Consider the following 17,637-nt stretch of genomic DNA (forward strand, 5'->3'; position numbering starts at 1 on the left):
TCAGTGTCCAGACACGTGGTATTTGTTGAACCTTTGTTAGAACTGAAATTAGGTCATTGTTTTGACTTCAAATGATCCTCACTATAAGTTTGTCTGGTATTCATAAAAATAACACTTCTGAATGATATTTGAATTCATACACATTTATATTTGTTTCTATAGACATTCCATTTTAATTTGCCATTGGTTAAATAATAATTGATGATTCTTCAGTTGCCTTCTTTGGGTAGGAAATTAGTCCTTACTGCTTTAGAGAAGCTCTAAGGCTGGTGTAATCAGAAACTCTGGGCATGTAAGCCAAAGCCGATCATAATTTCAACTGGATTTTCACTAGATTACAGAATGAGGATGTACAGAATATACATTCCCAAGTACAACATGGCATGCAGAACTGCATGATAACAGCCAAGAGAGACATGGAAACTGAGTAGGAAAAATCATTTTCCATTTTTTAACAAAGGTTTTTCAATCCGCAAGTCCTTTCAACCCTTTTATTCAAATGCTGATGTTAAAATTAAATAGCTATGTTGGTGTGTTTTATTCAAGAAAATAACACATTATTTAACCAGCATTTATATTATGTCAATGGAGTGATATATGTTATTTAGCCACTCATGCATTTTCTCATTCCCAAGACAAGCCTATGAGGCAGAACATCCCCTTTTACAGACTGGTAAGGCGAGACTCAGAAATTTTTAATGATTTTTCTTCAGTGTCAAACAGCAAAATGATGGCAAAGCAAACACTATCCTTAAATTTCTGATTCTTGCTTCTTCCATAATATAAATGTTAACATACATCAGTCAAATGCAGGGTCATTACTCTCACTAATTGATCAAATAGCATTTATTTATTGTTTGCCTAGCACTGTGTCATTAAGCTCTGTAAGGATGCAAAAGAGTAACAAAAAAATAACCTCATAGAATTTCCAGTCTGGCCAGGTAACTATCTAAGTTCAGTGAGTTTTAAATTTTAAATTTTGATTTTTTTTCAAGTTAGCATTTTCAATAACACTAGGTGGATGTAACTTGACAAACAAGAATATGAGAAATACTAAAAAACTAATTATTTGACTTCTTCAACAAATGAAAAGCATGGGAAAAAAAGATAAAAGAGAAAGAGAAATCAGCAGATTAAAATCACTAAGGAAAATGTCCACCAAACTTAATGTGTGGGTCTTGCTTAGGTTCCAATATGAGTAAATCTACTGAGGGAATGTGAACACTGACTGGGCATTTAATGATAACAAGGAATTATTTCTCTTAGGAGTGACAGTGTTATTTAGTCACATTTTAAAAAATACTTCTCAGCTTCTAGAGATAAAGTTAAAAGGTTACCAGCTAATAATGACTAGTATGTAGTGGGCATTTCATAGGTTCCAAGGACTATGCTCAGTATAACATGTGGTATCTCATTTAGAACCCATAATACTAAACAGTGGGTCTCATTTTACAGATGAAAAACTGAGATCCAGATTTCTTAAGGCTAATACCTCAAATCATAGAGCTAGCAAATGTTTGAGCTAGTTTTTGAATCCAGGTCTGATTATAAAGTTCATGCCATAGACACTCTACCTGTTGTTAATTGGTTTTTATTGTTGTTATTCTTTTAAAATCTATTGCAGCATTCTAAACTATGCTTTAAAAAGTCGAAGAAATAAGGGAATTTTGCTAAAAGCTGAACAATCAAAACTTTTACAGCTGGTGAGTTTATAAGAAACATCTCACAAAGAACCACCCAGATTTCCTTTTGATTGTCACTATAAAGAATTAGAGGAATTTCTTAGGGAAGACAGAAACATTGTTCTTCTCCCAAATTGGTTCTATAAATTCAGCAAGTGAGTGAACACATTCAAGAATAAGGAATATGGCAGAACAAGCATTTAAATCACTTCAACTTCAAAATACTTTGTGCTCTCTAAATCCTTTTGATCATTAAGCCAGCAGTAAATGGATGTCTAAGTTAGAACATTTTGAGGAATATTTTCCAGAAAGTTTGTAAGAAATAGTGTTCCTTGGAATTGAATAAATTTTCTCCAGTAATTTATGTGAAGGCAGACAAGCCTCTGCTCCAAAGAGATAGCCTACTGTCATTAATGTATTAAATTCTCTACAATGTCTTAGAAAATAATTGAATATAGTAAAACTTGAGGGTAGAAAGATAAGATTGCTGAGATGATACTTACAAGTGCACAGCTAGCAATGTCTCTCAAATTAACATATTTGTCCTAATATTGTTCCCATGTGTCAGAGTGGTATAAACTAGGCATTAATTCATTTTAAAAATTTGGTAAGAAAAAGAGAAATATTGCCTGATCTCCCATTCATTTTCTTCTTTACATTTGTACCAGAGTATGTACTATTCAGCACAACAATGTTGTGCATATGCAATACTTTGTGTTTGTAAAATATGTGTAAGAAAGGCTAAATAAGGAAAGAGCTAACAGAAGTGCATTATATCCATCTTATGATCAAGCTGCTTGCTCCTATCTCTATTTCTAGCAAAAGATTGTTGCAGGTGCATTTACAGATGAAAAAATTATTTCTCTTAGTACTCTCTTCAGATAATAAAATTTTAGATTTCTTACCAAAGAGTCACAGAAATCTAGAACTACAGATGATTTTAGAAATCATGTAGTCAAACTCTCTTCTTCTTTCACACAGTGAAGTCAAACCCAAAGAGGTCAAATAATTTGCTTACAGTAACACAATGGAATTGGATAATGAAAGAGCTGGGACTAGAAGTAAAACTTCTTTCCCACTACAGGAAATTTTGAGCATGTGACTGCCTGAATTATCTTAAGAAATTATACCCAAACCTTCAGAGTAACGGAGCACATTTTAGCTAAATCTCACTTTATGAAATAAACAATATTTTATGGGAAGAAAGACTAAAATCTCTATGTTATGAGTATAATCCAGTTCCATAAAATGTTTTTCTCTACTTCAAAATGAAAACATTAGCTACTCATATAAAAAATACCTGAAAGAACCACAAAAAAGTAATAATTTCCTAAGGAATGAAACATAACCCATTCTATTAAAAAAATGACATGAATTGAATATTATATGTACTTTAAAGTATTCTTTCCCCAGGAAAAAATCTTTTAGGAGGTCCTGTAATTTCACATTCCTGAACATTACTGGATTATTCATCTGAAAATCCCTGTGGTATTTGGATTTTTAAAAAAATCTCTAGCTATATCCAGAATTCTAAAACTATATTAAATTTCATATGATGTAATTTTAAAATCCATAAGAAATAATATCATAACACAGTGAACACTAAAACAGAGGTACTGAGTAGAATGTTGCAGATAAATTTATGCCAAAAAGCAAATGTCAATTTAAGGTCCATTATTCCAGCTTTTGAACTTAATAGAAATTAATTTTCTTACAAAGACAACTTATCATGGAATAGAATACAAAACTTTATATATATAATTATTTATTTTAAATTACTAAATATTTATGAGGTCTGTCTGGAAAAAGTCCAGCTGTTGTTAATATAAGGAGAACACTTCGCACCACATTGACATAACCTGGCTGCCAAGGAGAGTGACTTGGAATGCCCACGTGTGAATAATGCTGACTTCAGTGTACTAGTCATAGGGGTGGTAGACGACATTGAACGAGCATGTGTCATCACATTCAAAATGACTGAGAGAGTAGAACAATTCTGCATCAAATTTTGCATTTAGCTTGAATATTCCTCTGTGGAAACTATACAGACAATTCAGAAGGACACAGCTATGGGCAAATGGTGACTGGCACCTTTATCACGACAATGCACTTGCTCATGCTTCACATCTCATGCACTTTTTTTTGGCAAAACATCAAATCACCCAGGTGACTCAGTTGGGGTCTGAGTCACCTGGGTGCTTCGGCACCCTGTAACTTCTGCTTTGTCCCAAAACTAAAATCACCTTTTAAAGGAAAGAGATTTCAGAATATCAATGAGCTTTAGGAAAATACGACGGGGCAGCTGATGGTGAGTGAGAGAACTGTGTGAGGTCCCAAGCTGCCTACTTTGAAGGGGACTAAGGCATCATTGTCCTATGTACAGTGTTTCTTGTATCTTGTATCTTTTTCAATAAATGTCTCTATTTTTCAGAGCACATGGCTGGATACTTTCTGGACAGACCTCATACACCTATACAAGTTAGCAAAACAGTAGGAAATCTAAAGATTAAAGGGATGGAATCAAGAAGAATTAAAATATAATGGATGAACATAATCATGTCTAAAGAACAAATGATCTGATCTGAAGGGGTTTTCTCTGGCCAAATTTGGGAAAGTTTGACATCAAAGTAATAATAGTGTTTATGAATTATTATATGTTGAAAAAATTTTATGATTCATAGTATTAAAGAGGAGAGAGAATGAGAAAGAAATTGAGAAAGAGAAAGGGGATAAAGCTAATTTGGCAAACTATTAAAAACGGGTAAATTTAAACAAGAGATACACAAGAATTCGTTGTACTACTCTTTTCAATTTTTACTGTAATTTTGACAAATTTCAAAATAAAATATTGGATAAAACTGCATACCATACACACACACACACACACACACATACTACATATATATATATACACATATATCTAGAGACAGACATCTGCTCAGTAAATTACCTCTGAATTTAAAGGCAAAGAGTTAACATTTAATCCACCTTCCCAGAAGGAACTGTCATCTAGAGTAATTAAACAGCCTTAATTGAAGAAAGTCTACTTGACAAAAGAACTGTGGAATAAATGATAGAACTATAAATACAGGGATGGACAAAAGTAGGTCTACAGTGGTTCATATGGGAAAAGACATGCAGGTTATGATTATTACAACAGATTTATTAACTCAAAATAATGGCAGAATGGCACAGTAAACCTACTTTTGCCCTCCCCTTGTATAAACTACTTTGAAAGCACTACTGGGATTATTAACTAAGCCAAGTTTTATCAATTGGTGTTAGAAGGATTAGGTAAATGACTATTGGTAACCTGGAAATTCATATAGTCCAGCAAAAAAAATAGTCACAAGCTGAGAAATATTACCTATGATTTTAACTTTGAAAAAACTTTTACCTTGAATTTCATAAAGCCTTTAGATTTAACTTTTAAATTACAGATTACTGGGGATAAAAGAGCAAGTAAAGTGCCACCACAAGAAAAGAATAAAATAATATAAAACATTCTGAAAGACAACTGGGAGGACCTCAGAAAGTCATCATAAAAGATACAGAGGAAGAATGAAAGAGACTCAAGGAATTTAACAAGATGTGTTTGGATTGGCTCTTAATTCAAATAGACCACTTGCAAATGGACAATAAGAGAAATTTTATGTGGACTGAGTATTATGGGAGAGTGATAAATTATTAATTTTATTAGGTGTGATAATGTCATTTATGACCATACAAGTTGTTTCCATTTATAAAAGAATATGTTGAAGTATTATGATGGAATTTTATGTATATTTAACTCAAAATACACCACCATAGGAAGTGAGGTATGTATACACATTAGTGTTAATCTACAAATTAAAAGCAGAATACATATACCAAGGACAATTAAGATTTGGAAGACTATTCAAAAACCCATTATTTATTTATTTTTATTGCATTATTTTCCAGTATCATTTAGTCCCCTTATAGCCTCCCTTCCCCACCCTGCAATCACCACACTGTTGTCCATGTCCATGGGTCATTTCTCCTTTTTGCTCAATACCTCCTCCCCCTAAGAATCTTACCTGTCATCCTGTTCTCTATGAATCTTTCTCTATTTTGCTTGTTAGTTCAGTTTGTTCATTTGATTCCACATATGCATGAAATCATATGGTATTTGTCCTTCTCTGACTGGCTTATTTCATTTATCATACTGTTCTCCAGGTCCATCCATATTGGTGCAAAGGATAAATTTTTCTTTTTTTTTATGGCCTACTAGTACACAAAGTGTAACAACATCATGAGAATACCAGAGGAGAAGAGAGAGAGCAAGGGATCAAGAACCTATGGAAGAAGTAATGACCAAAAACTTCCCTAATATGGTGAATGAAAAGACACATAAGTCCAGGAAGTTCAGAGTCCTAAAAAAGTTGGACCCAAAGAGGCCTACACCAAGACACATCATAATTAAAATGGCAAGGCTTAAAGACTAGGAGAGAATCCTAAAAGCCATAGAAAAAAACAGATAGTTACATACAAGGTAGCACCAATTAGATTGTCATCTGATTTCTCAACAGAAACATTTCAGGCCAGAAGAGAGTGGCATGAAATATTCAATGTGATGAAAAGCAAGGACCTATAACTAAGGCTACATCACCCAACAAAGCTATCATTTAAAATCAAAAGAAAAATAAGGAGTTTTCAAACAAGAAAAAGCTAAAGAAGTTTGTTTACACTAAACCAGTACAGCAACAAATGTTAAACAGCTTGTTTGGAGGAGAAGAAGAAGGAGGAGAAGGAGGAGGAGGAGGAGGAGGAGGAAAAGAGAAAGAGGAAAAAAAACAGAGAAAAATAGTTTAACAATACAATGGCACTAAATACGTATCTATCAATAATCACCTTAAATGTAAATGGCCTAAATGCTCCAACCAAAAGATGTAGGGTAGCTGAATGGATAAGAAAACAGGACCCATACATATGCTGCCTCCAAGAGACCCATCTCAAAAAGATACACATAGGCTAAAAGTAAAGAGGTAGAAAAAAAGATTTTACACAAATGGAAAGGGGAAAAAAGCAGATATACATATATCTGACAAAATAGACTTTAAACCAAGGCTATAATAAGAGACAAAGGAGGAACTACATGATGATAAAGTGAACAATCCAACAAGAGGATATAACCCTAATAAACATTTACACACCCAACATACACTAGCACCTAAATATGTGAAGCAAACCTTGATGGGCATGAAGGGAGAGAGCAACAGAAATACAATCATAGCCGGGGATTTTACACTCCATTGACTTCAATGAACAGCTCTTCCAGATAGAAAATCAACAAGGAGACAGCGACCTTAAATGACACACTAGATCAAATAGATTTAATTGATATCTTCAGAGCATTTCACCCCAAAGCAGCAGAGTATACATACTCTTCAAGTGCACATGGAATGTTTTAAAGGATAGACCACATGTTAGGACACGAAGCAAGTCTCAATAAATTTAAGAAGACTGAAATCGTATCAAGCATCTTCTCCAACCACAATGCTATGAAACTAGAAATCAATCACAAGAACAACACTGAAAAACACACAAATACATGGAAGCTAAATAACGTTATTAAACAATGAATCAGTTAACAATGAGATTGAGGAAAAAATCAAAAGATACCTTGAAACAAATGAAAATGAGGACACAACAATCCAAAACTGTGGGGCGCTGGAAAACCAATCCTAAGAGGGAAATTCACAGCATTACAAGCTTATCTCAAAAAACAAAAAGCTCAAATAAGCAATCTAACTTCACACTTAAAGGAACTTCAGAAAGAACAACAAAGAAAGCCCAAAGCAAGTAGAGGGAAGGAAATAATAAAGATCAGAGAAGAAATACGTGAAACAGAGACTAAAACATGATACAAAAGATCAATGAATCCAAGATCTGGATCTTTGAAAAGATAAACAAGATTGATAAACCTTTAACCAGACTCATCAAGAAAAAAGAGCAAGTATCTAAATAAATAAAATCAGAAATGAAATAGGAGAAATAACTCACACCAAAGAAATTCAAAGGATTGTAAGAAAGTATTATGAACAACTATATGCCAACAAACTGGACAAACTGGATGAAATGGATAAATTCCTAGAAACATACAATCTACCAAAACTAAAACAAGAAGAATCAGAGAATCTGAATACACAGACTGCACCTAGTGAAATTGAAGCAGTAATCAAAAATATCTCAATTAAAAAAAGCCCATGACCCGATGGCTTCAGAGGTGAATTTTACCATACATTCCAAGAAGAACTAACACCTCTCCTTCTCAAACTATTTCAAAAATTCAAGAGGAAGGAAGGCTCCTGAACTCACTTTACAAGGCCAGCATTATCTTAATTCCAAAACCAAATAAAGACACTACAAAAAGAGAAAATTGTAGGCCAATATCCCTGATGAATATATATGCTAAAATTCTCAACAAAATATTAGCAAACAAAATACAGCAATACATCAGAAAGATTATACACTGTAATCAAATGGGATTTATTCTGGGAATGCAAGTTTGGTACTATATTCACAAATCAATAAATGTGATTCATCACATAAACAGGATAAAAGATAAAAACCACATGAACATATCAATAGATGCAGGAAAAGCTTTTGATAAAATCCAACATCACTTTATGATTTAAAAAAGGGGTTTTAAGCAAAATGGGATTAAAGGGAACATATCTAAACATAATAAAACCCATATATGACAAAACCACTGCCAGCATCATAATCAATGGGCAAAAACTACGAGCATTCCCCTTAAGATCAGGAACAAGACAGGGATGTGTCCTTTCACCTCTCTTATTCAATATAGTACTGGAAATCCTAGCTACAGCAATCAGACAAGAAGAAATAAAAGAAATCCAAATTGAAAAGGAAGTAAAATTGTCCTTATTTGCCAATGATATGATACTGTACATAGAGAACCCCAATTATTCCACCAAGAAACTACTAGAACTGATAAATGAACTAACTAAACAAAGTAGCAGGATAAAAAATTATTATTCAGAAATCAGTTGCATTTATATATGCCAGTAATGAACTAACAGAAAAGGAAATTAAGAAACAGTCCCACTCATAATCACTTCAAAAAGAATAAAATACTTAGGAATAAACCTAACCAAGCATGTTAAAGACCTGTACTTGGAAAATTATAAGACACTGAAGAAAGAAGTTGAAGAAGATATGAAGAAATGGAAGCACATACCATGTACATGGATAGGAAAAATTAACATCATTAAAATGTCAATATTACCCAAAGCAACCTATAGAGTGAATGTAATTCCTATCAAAATTCCAATGATGTATTTCACATAACTAGAACAAATATTTCAAAAATTCACATGTAACCACAAGGCCTACATAGCAACAGCAATTCTGAGAAAAAAGAACAAATTTGGAGAAATCATGCTACCTAATATGAAACTATTCTGTAAGACCATAGTAATCAAAATAGCATGGTACTGGCATAAAAACAGACACATAGATCAATTGAACAGAATAGTGAACTCAAAAATTGACCCACAACTGTATAATCAATTAATATTAGACAGAGGAAGCAAACATAAACAATGGGCTAAAGATAGTTTATTAAAAATGGTGTTGGGAAAATTGAACAGATAACATACAGAAAAATGAAAGTAGACCATTTTCAGACACCACACACAAATAAGTTCAAAATGGATTAAAGATTTATATGTTATACCCAAAACCATAAAGATCATAGAAGAAAAGGTGGACAGCAAAATCTCAGATATTACTCATAGCAATATTTTATTGGATATATCTCCCCAGAGAAGAGAAACAAAAGAAAAAATAAACAAATGGGACTACATCAAACTAAAAAGTTTTTGCACAGCAAAGGAAACGTCAACAAAATAAAAAGACAATTCACAGAATGGGAGAACATATTTGCTGATACATATGATAAGGGATTAATATCCAAAATTTATCAAGTACGTTCAAAACTCAACACCAAAAAAAAAACAACCCAATTAAAAAATGTCAAAGGACCTGAATAAATACTTCTCCAAAGAGGACATGCAGATGGCCAACAGACATATGAAAAGATGCTCAAAGTCACTAATCATCAGGGAAATGCAAATTAAAACCACAATGAGATATAATCTCGCACCTGGCATAAGTAAAAAGAACAAGTGCTGGCTAGAATGTGGAGAAAGAAAAATCCTTTTACATTGCTAGTGAAAATGCAGACTGGTGTAGCCGCTGTGAAAAGCAGTATGGAGAGACATCAGAAGTTTAAAAATGAATCTGCCTTTTGACCCAGCGATCCCACTTCTGGAAGTATACCTGAAGAAACCCAAAACACTAATTTGAAAGAACATAAGAGTGCTGATATTCTTATAAACATGGCAGCATTAGTTACAGTTGCGAAGAGATTGAAGCAGCCCAAGTGTTCATGAGTAGATGATGGATAAAACAACTATGAGACATTTACACAGTGGAATGCTACTCGGTCATAAAAAAGAAGAAAATTTTGCCCTTTGTGACAGTATGGATGGACCTAGAGAACAGCATGATAAGCCAGTCAGAGAAAGGCCAATGCCATATGATTTCACTCATAAGTGGAACCTAATGAACAAACTGAACTAACAAGGAAAATAGAGACAGATTCATAGAGAACAGGATGACAGGTAAGGTTATGGAGAAGCTAGAGGGGGAGGCATTGAGCAAAAAAGAGAAAGGACTCATGGACATGGACAACGGTGTAGTGATTGAGGGTTGTGGGGTTTGGTGTAAGGGGACTAGATGTTAAGGGAAAAAACACAGTAAAAAATAAAAATAACAGGGAGAGGGAAGGGAAGGGGAAAATCAAGGAACATATAGCAAGGACTCATGGACAAAACCAAAGGGGAAGAGCTGAGGGAGGGAATGAGGGAGGGGGCAAGGGAAAGTGGTGGGGGGGAGGCAGAGACAAATGTATTTAAAAATAAAGAAAGAAAGAAAGAAAAAAATAAAAATAAAAAATAAAAATAAAAGTAGCTGTTCCTAGCTTCAGCTATCTTTATCTTCAGTCACCAAAGTATTCATTAATTGACATACTGAATGTTAGCAATTATTTTGAAATAGTGAAATGACTGGTGTCCAATGTCCAACGGATTGGCTAGAAATATTTTGCAGGCACACCGTTCCTGATTTCTGTTGCTATAATATTATTGCATCTGCCGTAAGTAAACCTTCCATGCAAGTTGAGTATCAGAGGGCCCAAAATGAAAGGGAGCTGGACTTCACTGAAAATATAGACAGGTGGTATGACTGTGTTGGTACCTGCATACAAAAAATGCTTTCTGGGATTCAAAATTCAGTCTGAGGCTTGCTTTATTTCTCATATTGTAATGTATTACTTCATATATAGGTAGAGGGTAAAGAAACATAGTCTTCACCTACATCTAACTATTGAAAGTCATTAACTACCTAACTACCTAAGAAATTAAGTTGTGAAGGACCAAAGAAGTAAATGTCAGTTTGAAATAGGGTTTAATGAACCACGAGAGAGTAACTTCGGGTACCCAGATGTATAAACACCATGTTGAGTTAAAAAAAAAATTGGTTGACCAGAGAATTGTTCTCAAAGAGCTTACATTATGTAAAGACAAAACTCAAGATGATAACACTTCAGCTTTTTTCTAATGTACATTAAAGGAACTTCAAGAGAATGATTATTTTATTTAATTTTTAAACAAAAGTAATATCTGGAAATCTATTTTAATCCAATAGTTTGCACTTAGTTTAACTTCAACTAGTTTAATTGCCAATTCTTTGTCTTTTATTTTACCCATAAAGCATATCACACTTCCTAAAAAAGATTCTGATTATCCTTTCAACATCAGTTATATTTATGCTAGATCTTTGAAGCTAATCATAAAACATATTAAGTCTGTAATTCTCGCCAAAGTGAAAAAAACAAAGCATGTTTTAGGACTTCAGTTTCCATCTAATTGATCACTAATTATTATTTGCCATATTTATGCTAATTCCAAAATAGGCCAAGACAAATATTTCAGAGTTGTTGTTGTTGCTGCTGTTCAAAACAAAACAAAAAACATTCCTGGAACTGAATCTTGTTGAAATAACTCCCGGTTTTACAGAAGCATGGAAGGAGAAAGAAGCTGCTTACTATCAGATCATTCAGAGCATGACACTCTTGCAGAATAAGCAACACATATTTAAAAATAAAAAGTCAGGCGTCAAACCTTTCTTGTTAAATGATGAACTATTTTAACATTTTCTAGTCATTATTTGTTAGAACATTGTGGCTTACTACATTTTCTATTAACCCTTTAAGCAACATAGATTATATATAATTATAATTCTAAGTTCATTAAATGGTGTTTAAATACAATTTTTTTTGCCACATTTTATGTAGTAGGTTTACCTCTAATAAACTGTTCAAACATCAAATATTTGTGGAGTATATGTTTTAATTATGCCTAGACTCCTTAGTACCCTTGTCTTTGGGGTCAAATTCATAAAATGTTCTCAAAGACCAAGGTCCATAAGTTTAGTACCTATGTTTATATTATACAAATTTTAGTCTATTTTTTCCTTATCAATATATTATAATATTTTCACACATCAAAATGTATTTTTCTACAATACGATTCTGATGGAATCATAGTAATAGCAATAAAGTAGCTGTATAATGTTTATCTTATGCCTATCTTTAGGGGTAAAGCTACAGAAAAAAATCTAAAACAACAAAAAGTATATTGAGCTTTTTACTCATTTTTACATATCAAAGCAAATTTTGTCCAATGCCTACTACTTGCCTCTTCTGTGCAAGGAAAACTGAGATAAATAATGTGCACTTATATCAGCTATAGTATAGAAAAGTCAGTAAATATTGTTTTTCTGTGTACTGGGTACTATGACAGAGATAGGCCTAGTAGCATGAGAGCATAGAAAAAAAGGGCATCTAAATCAAAATGGGGATTGTCTATTAAGTGATACTAACTAAAAATCTGAAAGACAAGAGAGAAGAGTATTACAGAATAAGTAGGCAACATAAACGGAAGGACTGTCTAGAAACGTTGAGGTAATATTTAACAAACTGGCACCATCATAAAAATTAGTAGAGATTCCAAAGCCCCACCTCTGGAAATTATAATTCAATACATTTAGGACCAAGCCAAGAATCCACACATTTAACAATGCCCCCAAGAAATTCTTACACTCAAGCAAAATTACAAAACAACTCTAGACCCTCCATCTGGAAGTCTGGTTGTTTTACAGTTGAGAGGTAAGAAATTGGCCATCAGCAAGGCTGAGAAAGTGGCCAAAGTCAGAATGTGTGGGATAAATTTTGAAGTTTATCCTGAAAGATAGAGAACAGAATCCAAGCCTGCAAATCAAATTAGCATATTTTAGAAAGATCACTCTGAAAAATGGAGGGTGATATAGAAAAAAAAGCTGGTATTGAGGAGGCTAATGTGGCAATCTATGTGAGAAATTATGGGCACCTTTATCAAAAAAGTCATTATAGTATAGGAAAGAGAACAAAAAATATTTAGAAAATACATGCCACAGGGTTTAGTAATCGTTGCCTGATTAGTGAGTGTTAGGTGTGAGGGAGACCTGGGAAGACTTCCGGGGGAATCCATTGGGAATCTGATAAGAGATGTGCCGTTCATCAAAACAGAAGAGTAGATTTGGAGAAATGAGGAAAGCTCTCTTTTAGATACACTGAATTTTATTGAATAGTCAAGTTTATAATTTAGTCTAAAACTCCAGTGAAAGATTTGACAGTTTGTGATGTAACACTGGTGGAAGTTGAAGTCATGCATCTGAGAAAAACCATAAAGCTATGTGAAGCCAACATTTAATGTTTAAGCAGAAAAAAATTAAGCTACAATGAAGACTAAAGAGAGAGTCAACTTTTATTTTATTTTTTAATTACATTTATTGGGGTGACATTGGTCAATAAGATCATATAGATTTCAAGTGTACATTTCTATGATACGTGATCTGTATATTGCACTGTGTGTCTACCACCCAAAGTCAAATCATCTTCCATTACTATATATTTGGCCCCTTTTACCATTTACTACCTGCATATTCTTCCCTCTGATAACCACCATACTGTCTTCTGTGTCTATGAGTTCCCACATACGAGTGAAATCATATGGTTCTTAGCTTATTTTCACTGACATTTCGCTTAGCATAATATCCTCAGGCTTCATCCATGTTGTTGCTAATGGCAGTATTTCATCTTTTCTTAAGGTTGAGTAGTATTCCATAGCATATATGTACCACATCTTCTTTATCCAATCATTTATTGAAGGATACTGTGGTTGTCTCCATGTCTTGGCCACCATGCATCATGCTGAAATGAACATAACTATCCATATATTTCTGTAAATAAATGTTTTGGAGTTTTTCAGGTACTCAGAAGAGTGATTGCTATGTCATATGGTAAATTTATTCTTAATTTTTGAGGAAATTCTAAACTGTTTTTCACAGAGGCTGTACCAGTTTACATTCCTATCAGTAGTGAATGAGGGTTCTTTTTTTTTTCACAACCTTTCCAACACTTGTTATTGCCTGTCTTGTTCATAATAGCCATTCTAACAGGTATGAGGTGGTATCTCATTGTAATTTTGATTTCCATTTCCCTAATAGCCCCTGAGGTTGAACATCTTTTCATATATCTGTTGGTCATTTGTATGTCTTCTTGGGAGAGGTGTCTATTAATACAATCCCCATCAAAATCCCAATGTCATATTTTTAAAGAAATAGAAAAAAAAAATCATCCGATTTGTATGGAACCACAAAAGACCCCAAATAGCCAAAGCAGTCCTGAGAAAAAAGAACAATGCTAGAGGTATCACAATACCTGACTTGCTATTGTACTACAGAGCTACAATAATTAAAAACAGTATGGTATTGTCAGAAAAACAGACACACAGGCAAATGGACCAAAACTGAGAGCCCAGAAATAAACCCACATGTATTTGGGGAAATAATTTTTGATGAAGGAGCCAAAAACACACAAAAGAGAAAAGAAAGCCTCTTCAATAAATGGTGCTGGGAAAATTGGAAAGCCACATGCAAAAAAATGAAACTAGATTATAGTTTACCCCATGTACAAAAATTAATTCAAAATTGGTCAAAGGCACTAGCTGGTGTGGCTCAGTGGATTGAGTACCAGCATGCAAACCAAAAGGTCACTGGTTTGGGCACATGCCTGGCTTGTGGGCCAGGTCCCAAGTTGGGGCCATACAAGAGGCAACTAGTCAATGTATCTCTTGCACATCAATGTTTCTCTCTCTCTTTCTCCCTCCCTTCCTCTCTCTCTAAAAACAAATAAATAAAATCTAATAAACAAAAAAAAAAGGATCAAAGACCTAAATATAAGATCTGAAACAATAAATTACATAGAAGGAAACATAGGCATTAAACTTATGGACCTTGGTCTTAGAGAGTATTTTATGAATTTGATCTCAAAGGCAAGGGAAGTAAAGCAAAAATAAATGAATGGGACTATATCAAACTAAAAACCTTCTGCAGAGCAAAAGAAACAGCCAGCAAAACAAAAAGGCAGCCAATCAAATGGGAGATAATATTTTTAAACAGCTATGACAAGGGGTTAATATCCAAAATACAAAACTCGTACAACTCAACACCAAACAAATAAATAATCCAATTAAATAATGGGCAGATGACCTGAACATTTGCTTTTTAATGGAGAGAATAGTATTACAAAAATCAAAGAAAGAGAAGGACTCAGAAAGAAAAAAATGTCCATCCTTATCAAGTGCTACCAGAAAGTTAAACAACACAAGGACAAACAACATCCACTGAACTGTACCATATGAAAGTCAATAGAGAACATATAAAGAATGTCTCCACACATGTTTCTGGTGGGCTGGACTGATCCAAGGAGTCTTTCTTAGTAGCTGAATTTTGAGTGGTAACATACAGGGAGAGAAGGTGGTTAAACCCGAGTTGATAAATAACATGACCATGTAGGCCCAGCATTCCATTTTCTATGACCCTGAACTTTCCGTTCTCAGGAAGTTTGGTTGTGTAGTACTTTCTTCTATGCTGTGAGTTACACTGTTATCTTTCCAGTGAATTCCATTTTTTTCTATAAGATATTTTAAGTTGGTTTCCTTTACTTAGAGTTAACCCCATACCAAAAAGGCAGTCCTGATATTTGTTTTCATATTTGATGAGATAAAGCATTGTTCTATTTGTTTTCTGGGATAAAATATAGGGGGAAATGATAGACAAAAAGGGTGAAATCCAAGCCATAGGTTGAGAAATGAGCTTTTAGTTGGGCTCCTCTTCCATCAGGAAGGGGAGGTACAGGTGCCAATAAGCTGCTAAGTAAGAAGGAGATGCAGCTTTCACTAATGGCATTGTTAGTGAAATGGTAGAACCATCATCTGCTGAGTCTAAGGAAGGGTGGTATCAGGAAGGGGACCTGGGAGGAGAGGAAAGATTTAGGATAACCGCTGGTGGTTAATCAGACACATATTAACCATAACTGAGGACCCAACCTAAGTCAGAAAAACAGTGATATGTAGTGACATCTGTTGTCACCGTTGTACAATTTTTCTCCAGAAACTCTCAGATGCTCAGTTCCAGGTCTAAAGAAACAGAATGGCTATATTAGAGTTGAAAATAATATTGAAAGCATGACTTAAATGGTGGAAACTGGTGTCTAGAGTTGGACAGGAGAAAACTGGAAGATAGATGGCATGATTGATTAGGAGGAAATAAAGGACTCAGAGCACATGGGGTCATAAGGTCAAAGAGCAAGCATAGTTCAAGTAAGGACAAGAAAGTTACCAGCAACAAATGGTAGAGGGAGGCAGATATCTTGCTTAAACATGGGGCCTGAATCTGAATCTCACTACAGATGGAGGATTCATGGTTATCCATCTTGTGTTTTAGAATTTCTAATCTGTTTTTCACCTATAGGTTGGATGACCATTTGGCAGGCTTCTAGCAGAGAGAATATCACCCTGTTGGTTGAATATTAAGATCCTCTGAAAAACTGAGATGCTATGAAGCTTTGCAGTTTAGTTTTAGCCTAGTCTATTACATAATGGATTTATTGAGAAGTGTCCCCGCACCTCTTTTTTATGAGCTACCCATACCCTATTGCCTCCAATAGAAAAATAGCTGACTTCTGGTACCCTGAGCAACAAGATTTTGAAGAGTTCTTTGATCTTACCTCAACAATTACTATTAACTATATTACCAACCTAACTGTAAACCTTTCTTTTTAGTCCTTCATTGGCAGTAAAATTTATCTTTAAGAGAGGGTCAGAAAAAGGACCATAATTAAGAGATTGTTGTTTTAGTCTTAGTCTATTAATAGTATCTTTACTATTTTACCTTACAAGTTTAAAAGACATTCTATTTCTTCATGCCACCCTTCTTTACTGCTGACTATGAAACAACTATATGTTGCATAAATTGCTACCTATATATTATTCTGTAGCATCCATGTATTAAAATTAAAAGACTAGTAATTACCAGAAAAGAGAGTGGCACCATCTGTCACAACTTTCTGTTCAGTTTTTTAAATTTCATTTATTGGGGTAACATTAGTTAATAAGACCATATAGGTTTCAAGTGTATATTTCTCTGATACATGATCTGTATGTTGCATCATATGCCCCCGACCCAGAGTCAAATTATTTTCTGTCACCACATATTTGGCCCCCTTTACCCTTTACTATTCCCCAAGCCCCTTTCCCTCTGGCAAGCACCATATTATTGTTTGTATCTATGAGTTTCAATTAAAAAATGGGCAGAGGACCCGAACAGATACTTCTCTTAAGTAGCCATAGAAATGGACAACAGCTATATGAAGAAATGTTCAATTTTACTGGCTATTACGGAAATGCAAATTAATGCTACAATGAGATACCACCTCACACCTGTTCGAATGACTTTCTGTTCA

This window comes from Pteronotus mesoamericanus, unplaced genomic scaffold, assembly GCF_021234165.1.
Source record: "Pteronotus mesoamericanus isolate MK-2021 breed Mesoamerican mustached bat unplaced genomic scaffold, CSHL_Meso_final scaffold_167, whole genome shotgun sequence".
In the NCBI taxonomy this organism is placed as follows: Eukaryota; Metazoa; Chordata; class Mammalia; order Chiroptera; family Mormoopidae; genus Pteronotus; species Pteronotus mesoamericanus.